Below are 9170 nucleotides of genomic sequence, written 5' to 3' on the forward strand. Positions count from 1 at the left end.
CAAGCCTGCAACATTTGTCTACAAACCTCTGGATACACACACAGGAAGTTTTTGGTATTTCCCACTAGTGAAACTGCTCAGTGGAAGGGTATGTGCATCTTCATCTTTAATAAACACTACCGACATTTGAAAAGCCCGAAAATGTCAAGGACTGGCAAGAGTGCCACATGTGATGGTTGTGGAATGGCAGCTCACTGTAGCAGGTGCTGGGGACTCTGTCAGGGTCTTGGGGAGGTACTTAGTTACAGCAAGAATGTTTCATAAATGGTATCAGATATGGTGTAGGTTAGTGGGAAATAAGAACACATTGCTTAGAAATAATTATCCATAGATTTAAAGTCAACAAAAGTATTTTTTTTCTAATTTAAAAATACCTACTTTTTTCAGAGGGAGGAGGAACAACTTAAACCAGAAAACACCTTCATATTAATCATTCTTCTCATGTACTTCAAATTTGTACTTAATGCCTTTCTCCTCCTGGACATCAAAGAAAACATCTGGGTATTCTGGCAGAAATTTATATTTCTCCAAATCAATTTCTGGAAAAAACGTGTCACTTTCAAAGTCCTGTATGATCCTTGTGACAAATAGTTTAAGACTGCTTGAGTGATTCATGGATTCCTTATAAAATAGAACTACCACCAACTATCCAAATCATGTCTACTTTATTTGCTAATTCTGGTTATTAAGTTTTAAGGCATCATCCAGACTTCTTGCAAGAAATTGATCTCCTTGTGGAGGTTCTTGTGGTCTCTCCTGAGAACTAAATTAATTCTATTCTTTAAAGGTCGATTCTTCTCAGGAATGGAGAACCAGATCTTCCTACCCATAATCACCAAATTCTGTTTACCTTCTACTGAGGAGGTTGTGGTCACTCTCTGGAAATACCTGAATTCATTCCTGAGCGGTGGCCAGGGCAGGTCCCCGTTCTTGCCGATGCCCATGTTCCGGGGGAACACAGTGATGATGCAGTTTAGCAAACTAACCATGACAGCAGCGATGAGCACCTCCGAGCCTGCTCGCTACACCAAGACGCACTGCCAAGATTGGCCTATTTTATTTTTTAATTGACAACTAATAATTGTACATATCCATGAGGTTTATAGTGATGTCTCAATACACATAATGTATAGTGATCTGTTGAGGATAATTAGTATATCCATCATTTTAAACATTTATCTTTTTTGTGTTGGAAATGTTCAATATTCTCCTTCTAGCTACTTAAAACTATTTAATATATTATTGTTAACTATAATAATTCTACAGTGCTATAAATCCTAATAATAGCCAAACAATGTGGCTTCTTTCAGCTTATGTGTAAGCTGAAAAGGCAGTACATGTCAGGATATGAGTAATACTGAATTTACGTGTCAGAATATAACTGATACTGAACATAACCTTGCTTCTCCTGTAGCAGAACAACATTAATATTGACAAGAACAATATCAACAACAACAACAACAACCACAACTAAAACAATATTCCCTGTTCTGGTAATTCATAAACACTATCAGTTCTCAAGCTCCCCCCTTGCATGTTTTTCTTCTTTATTTCTTACATTGCATTAACTATTTGCTTGGGTAAAATTATGACATAAGGTTAAATTATGAATTATAAATCATAAATGCCCTCCAATACACAGACATAGACACTAGTGCTTATTTTTCAAATACATATATATAATAGATAACTATATAAGAAAATTTATATGTATAAATGGCTCTGCAACTTTCTGAAATTTATAGTTATATATTACACAGCATTCCATATTAATAAATATAGATTACTCAATTATTTTGAATCAATAAGTATTAATCACATACCTTCTATATGTTATACTAGGCACAAGGAAGCTGAAAATAAAAGATAAAATCTCTGCTCTCAGATTTGCACAGTTGAGAAGGAAAGATCAAGAATAAAGAGGGAATTTTTATGAAGTGAATTAAATGCTATAAATATACAAGCACAGGATACAATGTAGTCAGAGGTGAAATACTCAATTTATATTAGAATTTAAGAGGGAGGCTTTAAATTTTTTATTTTATTTTAATAGAGGTGGGGTCTTGCTCTGTCACCCAGGCTGGAGTGCAGTGGTGTGAACATAGCCCACTGTAGCATTAAACTCCTGACACTCTCACCTTAGCCCCTCAAAGGCTAGGGTTACAGCCATGAGCCACTGTGTCCAGCCCTACTTCTTGAGTCAAGATAATGTCTAGGCTAGATCTGAAATGTATGTAAGGGAAGAAGGGCAGGAAGAACCTTTCAGGGCATCCTCAGCAATTACAGAATATGTGAAGTCTGGGACTTGTAAAAAAAGAATATGAAATACTAGGATAATAGTAAATTTCTCACAATTATTTTTGAAAATTTGCAACATCAAAACAGGTGCTCCTGGAAGGGTCAGCATCTTGGGTCAAGTCCTGCCAGAAACAGACCCTGAGGTGCAGGTTCTTCAGCAAGGAATTTATTAAAGAAGAGCTCCCAGAACCTGATTAATCTTACATCCACAAAGCAAAAAAGGGAAAGAAAACATGCTGAGAAGATGCATTTCCAGACAAAAATACTGAAAAGATGCCGTCAGCCTTATCAGGAGCAGGCATTACAGCTCAGAGTTTGTTCCCCATAAAGTTAAGGAAGCTTGCTCTCCATCCTCCTGCAGCAGCTATTAATTGGCTAAGACCCACCCTGGAGATCCAAAAACTGCAGGCACTCCAGTCTCTCTGATAAATGGGGAAAGTGGTTTCAGTAGTCCAGGATGACATTCCAAAGAAAGCCTGTGATGCAGGCTGTTAAGGCAAAGACCCAAAGAAGCCATGAAGAGGCACATAGAAATGAATAAGAAGGTCTAAGGGAATCTGTGAAAGTACTCACATGGGTCATTACAGGTGGACATAAAGGAATCTTTCCTAAGTAGGTTTCTGTCATGGCTAATAAAAAAGCCAGACTACACCAAACTAAAGATCATTATTGATGAATAATTTACATATCATAAAATTCACCCATTTTAAGTGTACAATTTAATGATTTGTAGTAAATCTTCTGAGTCCTGCAACCGTCACTATAATCTAGTTTTAGAACATTTTGCTTATTCTGGTAAAATCCCTCATGCCAGTTAACAGTTTATCCCCATTCCCTTTCCCACTCTCAGTCCTAGGTAAACACTAGTCTGCTTTGCTCTTCCATAGATTTGCCTTTTCTGAGCATCTCATATGAGTAAAATTCTTAACACATGTGGACTTTGGAGCCTGGCTTCTTTGTATATTATACTTAATATGTTTAACTAATTGTACCGAACACCCACTTCACCCACTTTTATGTCAGATATTATAAAGTAGGCTATTAGTGACATATGTATGAGAGAGAAGAGATCGCATGCTCTAGTGAGGAAAATAGAGTAACCAGGTAATCCTACAAATATATTTTTCAAATTTCAAATAAGTTTTATGATGCTCTGGAAGTTTTGGAAACGCTTGACGTGGGAAACAATATTTGACTGAGTCTAGAGGATAGCAGTTAGCTAGGCAAACAGTGAAGCATTTCAGATAGAAGGAATCAGGATGTGTCCACTATCAAGAGGGAACAGGTTCAATACAACTGACTGAAAACATGTTTTTTGGCTGGCTGGAGTCTGAAAAGTAAGAAAGAATGGTAGAGACAAGGCTGGAGGGAAGCAGGGGCCAGGTCGAGTTGAGTCATATTAAGCCACGTTAAAGATTTTGGTCTATTTTAAGACCAACAAAAGCAATTAGTGTGTTTTAAATTGCGTTTGTTTAGAAAGACCCATTCCATAGCAGCAGCAAACTTTTAAAAAATGTTTTCAAAATATGCTTTCTAAGCCAGAGATTCCCAAATCTTGGGGCATGGACTCATACCATGGTCTGTTAGAACCTGGGCTGCCCAGCAGGAAGTGAGCAGCTGGCAAACAAGTAAAACTTCATCTGTATTTGCAGCTGCTCCCCACTGGTCACATTACCACCTGAGCTCTGCCTCCTGTCAGATCAGTGGTGGCATTAGATTCTTACAGGAGTGCAAACCATATTGTGAACTGTGTATATGAGGGATCTAGGTTGCATGCTCCTTATGAGAATCTAATATCTGGTGATCTGAGGTGGAACGGAGGCAGTGATGCTGGTGCTGGGGAGCGGCTGCAAATACAGATTAACATTAGCTGAGAGGTTTGACTGCATAAAGACCATAATAAATCAATTTCTTGCAGACTCGTATCAAAACCCTATCAGTGAGTGGCAAGTGACAAGCCGCATCCGGTGGCAGGCTTTATAGTGGCAAGTGATGTTATCTAACGAAGCCATGAAAACTTCAAAACTGCTTTGCCACATGGAAACCAAGTACCCTGCATTAAAAGATAAGCTTTTGATGTGCTTCAATTGTACAGCTGCATCTGATGGTTGGCTTTATAATGGCAAGTGAGTTGATGTACTTCAATTGTACAGCTGCATCTGATGGCAGGCTTCAAGTCAGAATTCAACAGTTATTTTAGACTGTTCATGACCTGCCCATTATTTTATTTGCCACTTCCATCCGCGCCTCTTTCCTGCACTGCACACTTAGTCACAGTTTTGGTAAGCTCACAAGCTAAAGTTAGCCAAAATTAGCAAAAAACAAACATCACTGGATAGCTTCTTTGAAAAGGGGGAAAGATGCAATGATGAGGCAGCAGAAGGATCTGTGACTGCCAACAACAACAACAAAAAGCTGCATTTAAAAGAAAATACCAAGAGTCCTACTTAAATTACAGGTGCGTTGCAGCAGATGATTCACATTCTCCAAGCCCACTTTGTATAATATGTGGTTACTGGTTATCTAACGAAGCCATGAAACCTCCCAAACTGCATTGTCACATGGAGACCAAGTACCTTGCATTAAAAGATAAGCCTTTGGAGTTTTTCTAAAGAAAAAAAAATGAACGTGAAGAACAGAAGCAATTATTAAAGGTCACTATTTCATCAAATGTGTCTGCACTGAGAACATCATTCTTAGTGGCTAACCACATTGCTAAAGCTAAGAAGCCCTTACTGGTGAAGAGTTGATCCTACCTGCCGCTAAGAACATTTGTCACAAACTTTTAGGAGATGCTCCAGTTCAAAAGGTGGCACGTGTTCCTCTTTCAGCTAACACCATAACTAGACAAATTGATGGAATAGCAGAAGATATGGAAAAACAATTATTAGGGAGAATTAACGTCACCATGGTGTGCAATCCAAGTTGACAAGTCCACTGATGTTGACAAAAAAGGCAACAATGCTTGTTTTTGTGTGATATATTTTTCAGGAGGATACATATTGGGATATGTTATTTGCACTTTTGTTGCCAACCAACACCACAGCTGCAGAAATAATTCAAGTCTTTGAATGATTATGTATAAGGAAAACAGAATTAGTCATTTTATATCAGTATATGCACTGATAAAGCAGCTGCCATGACTGGATGGCTTTCTGGTTACACTACTCAGGTCAAAGAAGTATCTTCTGAATGTGAGTCTACACACTGTGTTATCCATAAAGAAATGCTGGCTAGCCAAAAAATGTCACCTTAGCAATGTTTTGCAGGACGTGATTAAAATTATCAGTGACATAAAAGTACATGCCCTTAATCCACATCTGTTTGCACAGCTCTGTGGGGAGATGGATGCAGAGCACATACATCTTCTCTTATACACAGAAGTGAGTTGGCTTTCTAAAGGTGTATTTCTGGTCAGAGTTTTTGAATTATGAGAGCCACTCCAGAGATTTCTTTTAGAAAAACAGTCACCAATGACAGCACATTACAGTAACATAGAATGGGTCGCAAAAATTGCTTACTTGTGTGAACTTATACAAACCGCTCAACATACTCAATTTGTCACTTCAGGGGCGAATGACAACTGTGTTCAAGTCGTCAAAAATGGCTCCTTTCAAAGCCAAACTGGAATTATGGGGACAACGAGTGAACGTTGGGATTTTTGACATGTTTCAAACATTAGCAGAGATTTTGAAAGAGACTTAGCCAGGGCCCTTTTTCTCTCAGCTGCTGCATGACCACTTATCTCAGCTTTCAAAACTTTGCGCATTGTGGGGCGTGGTGGCTCATGCCTGCAATCCCAGCACTTTGGGAGGCCGAGGCAGGTGGATCAAGACCAGCCTGGCCAACATGGTGAAACCCTGTCTCTACTAAAAATACAAAAATTAGCCAGGCATCGTGGCAGGGGCCTATAATCCCAGCTACTCAGGAGGCTGAGGCAGGAGAATTGCTTGAACCCAGGAGGCAGAGGTTGCAGTGAGTCGAGATCGTGCCATTGCACTCCAGACTGGGCAACAGAGCGAGACTCCATCTCAAAAAAAAAAAAAGTTTGTGCATTATTTCCCAACCACAAAAGAACCCCGAACTGGGAAGGAATGGATCCATGACCCATTTCTGAATAAGCCAAGTGAATTGACTTTGTCCATGCTAGAAAAGTATCAACTGCCTGAGATCGCAAATGACGTTGGCCCTAAAAGTATGTTTGAGACAACTTCAAGTCTTCGTATGTTCTGAATTAAAATCAAGGCAGAATATCCTGAGTTTACCACAAAAGCTCTATAAAGTCTGCTTCCATTCCCAACAGCCTGTCTTTGTGAAGCAGGGTTTTCTGCAGTGACAGCAACCGAAGGAGATTATGAAGTAAACTGGACATAAGCAACACACTTTGGGTGTCGCTGTCTCCGATCACCACCCGATGGGACTATCTAGTTGCAGGAAAACAAGCTCAGGGCTCCCACTGATTCTACATTATAGTGAGCTGCATAATTATTTCACTACCCGAGTAGTGAAACCAGAAAGCCATCCAGTCATGGCAGCTGCTTTATTTATGCATATACTGATACAAAATCGAAATAAAATGCACAATAAATGTAACGTGCTTGATTTATCATGAAACCATTCCCCCTCCCCGATCCATGGAAAAATTGTCTTCCACGAAACCAGTCCCCAGTGCCAGAAAGCCTGGGGACTGCTGCTGTAAGCAGAGGAAGGAGCATATCTTATTTTACCTGCCTCAGACAAATCAAGGTTATTTAAAATGTTAACTCATCTCACAATTAAACAATAAAACAATTCTCTCGTGGATACTTCTGGACAATCTGCAGCTCACTCTACCTTTCTTATTCTGGTTTCATAATGAAATAGGCACATCTCATGTGCATCTGGGCATTGTACAACAATCATCTATTCTGATTAAATGATGAGTCGTGATCTAATTTCCCATTCAGTAAATTTAAATATATCCCTTAGTTCACTATATTGTATGAATTATGTGGAGAACTACTTCATATCTCTTGCCATATCATGACTATTTTCTGTGTTTTAGCACTAAAAATGGAAATGCAAAAAGACTCTACTCCTCTAACTAATATAAAGCCTATTTATTTAAAAGATAGGTAAGTTAAGGCAAGTATCCAGTTCATTGAGCAAAAAGCTCACTTCCATGGCCAGAAAGAATCTAGTATATTACTTACATGGATCCAACTCAGCACATAAAAACTTAGCAAGCTCTTCCAATATTCCTGACACACTGGATGATTTACTTAAGACATGCAGTAAGATTAAAAAGATGTTACACTAGAAATGAAAAACTTATGTTCAGTAAATAAGAAAATATATCTAGTAAATATCAAAGAGACTGTCATGTTGTTTGGTTTCCAATAATCGTTAACATGAATTTGAGAATAAAATAGCATAAATTAAATAGATATTGGGAGTTAAATTGAGATGTCAGGGCTTTGGAACTTGAAGATATGCACATGCTTAGACACATGTATATGTATACATATATGCATGTATGTTTATAAATATACATTACAAATGTATCATATATGATATATATGTTTATATGTATGTATGTTTATATGTATATATGTTTGTATATATGTATGTACATATATACACACACACACATGTCATTGTCCACTCAGGTACCAGATTTAAGCAGAGTTCAAATCTGTACTCCAGTTAGAGGTGGGTTCCTTTAGGTATTTTGTGAATTATATACAAGATGTATGGCACAAGGGATCATTTGGAAGATAGAGAACTCAGTGCCTTTCTCAAAACATGCTAGACACGTGTCTTTTTTATTGGAATGAGTCTAACATTGTGACCACAAGCACTCTGGATAAATAGATACCAAAAAAGCACACTTAATTTCTGAACATAAATTATAACTCCTCTTTTTCTTAGAACTATATGATGCAGGTAAATTACTGTCACTGTTCTACAGAGGGGGAAAACTGAGAACTTGGGTAAAGCATTTATCTAAAGCCATGCAACCATTAAAGTTATGTATCTGGAAATTAAATACCAGTTCTGATTTCCAAATTTCTATAACTTGTTGTTTCTTATCTCTATAAAATATTTAAAATTCATAGTTCTGTAGCAATTTTACCATAAGTAATTTTTTTCTTTTTAAAATATTTTATTAACTTCCTTTATGTACTGGACAGATGTTTCTATTTTATAATATAAAAATTATAGCGTAAAGAATTGAAGATTCTCTCATTTAGAGAACCCTTTACTTTTAGAAAATAATACAAACTCATGGAAATGATTATGATATGGACAGATTGGGCATCAAATGAATCATTTCAATTTCAATGACTGGAAACCTGCAAGTATTGAAGAAAAGGGGATTGACACAATTTATGATAGTTCTAGATACAGATAAGCTGGAAGAAAAATCAGATACCCAGAAATTTGCCCTTTTTATGTTGTGCCATTCTTCATATAGGAAAATTGAGATTCTGCATTATCGACTACTAAGATCATAGCCCAAGCCTGTGTCTATGTAGTGAACAAATAATTGCTTAACTCCTTTAAATGAAAATTTGGCTCAGTAACGAGGGAAACCAAATCAGACAGATTGATTGTATGGCTGAAATGAACAGCCTGAAGAGTTGTGTTGGGGGCTCTTTGCTACATTGGATCAGAGATTCAATAAATTTTCCATATTTCTTTGCAAGTCCAGGACACTATGTGTAATTCTACAACAAAATAGAGCTGATTTCTAGGAGGTTAACAAATGGTCTATGTTATCTTCATATTTTGTGTATATGCATTGAATATTAAGAGAATAAATCTCACTGTGGGGATGAAGAGGATTGTGGGAGAGAGGGAGAGAGGAAGTAAGGGCGATATGTCTGCAG

The 9170-nt window shown here is 37.7% G+C and overlaps 1 pseudogene; it reads right to left on the bottom strand.

Annotated features, from left to right (window-relative positions):
* Window positions 1–365: 365 nt before the first annotated feature.
* LOC742393 (dihydrofolate reductase-like) lies at window positions 366–989 on the bottom strand (annotated as a pseudogene).
* Window positions 990–9170: the final 8181 nt, after the last annotated feature.

Source organism: Pan troglodytes, chromosome 12 (genome assembly GCF_028858775.2).
Source record: "Pan troglodytes isolate AG18354 chromosome 12, NHGRI_mPanTro3-v2.0_pri, whole genome shotgun sequence".
NCBI lineage: Eukaryota > Metazoa > Chordata > Mammalia > Primates > Hominidae > Pan > Pan troglodytes.